Raw genomic sequence first — 1178 nt, 5'->3', positions numbered from 1 at the left:
TTGCGAATAAGCAAGCTATTAGTTTAATTGTGTTAACAAGTAGTAAAAAGTTGTTATTGCTTTAACAAGTATTGTAAAGTGTTTTTAGTGTATTAGCAAGTATTGTAAATTGTTTGTTGTACAATAAAGTTAATTTTAGTACAATTTGGTCATCCCTAGCATTTATTTAACAATCCAGCGATACGAGCCCGAGTATATTTGGGAAATCCCTCAAGGCTTCGAGGATAGTCGTAACAATTCCAAAGCATCTCGTAGTAGAGACAAAAACCAAAACTCTATATCTATCTCTCTCTCCTCTATATCTTTCCAACTAGTGGCCGGAACTTAATATGTATGGTATCGTTTTTAAGGTATTGGCCTATAGAACAATACTAAATATGTTGGGTGTGCCCACATGCCCCCTTAAACCGGCAAAAGCAAAAAAACGTTTTTTGTTTCGCAACACTTTATCCTAATTTTTAAGAATCCGGTTAACCGCTTATGAAGCTTGAATACACTTGGACATACTCTGCAAGACCTTTCCAACTATATCTCAAACATGTCGATTGGACGTTTGGATAAAAACTTCCAAATCTCGTTTATATATAAGCGAGTCATTTCAGCGTGCTACTGTGGCTGCTTTCGTCACACGCGCGCACTGCCGTGCGCTGTGATAAGAATAAACTTTTATTCTTCATTCAAGCACTTTCGAATGATGAATAAATTTTCAAGCACTTTCGAATGATGAATACATTTTTATTCATCATTCAAGTAATACTGAATAACGCGTAATTTTTGATTTATTCATTCTTTCTTGATCACATTACCAGGTAGACAGTCATGGTAAGTATTATTAATTGTGTATGAAATATTAGAAAATACAATATCAAAGTTCACATATGTATGCATATACGCATGAACATAAGTATGTTCTTATTTAATTATCTATATATGTACATAAATATGTATATAGTACGTGAAGGGATTTTTTGTCCAGGTCACCAGATCTGCACCGTTCATTCGATTTTAAAAAATGAGGTGTCAAATGAAAGGGCTCGGGCTGTAAAAGTGCTATGAGGTTTTGCTTTTTCTAAAAGAGTTGCCACCTTGGCTACGCCCATTTTCCAAAAATTTTTAATATTCTTATTTTTCGTCTAAAAATTGTTTTAAATATCAATTTTGAGTGAATAATCTTCAGT

The sequence above is a fragment of the Rhagoletis pomonella genome, unplaced genomic scaffold (assembly GCF_013731165.1).
Source record: "Rhagoletis pomonella isolate Grant_MI unplaced genomic scaffold, Rhpom_1.0 Rhpom_scaffold_00451, whole genome shotgun sequence".
Taxonomy (NCBI): Eukaryota; Metazoa; Arthropoda; class Insecta; order Diptera; family Tephritidae; genus Rhagoletis; species Rhagoletis pomonella.
Note: the sequence above shows the minus strand (reverse complement) of the source record.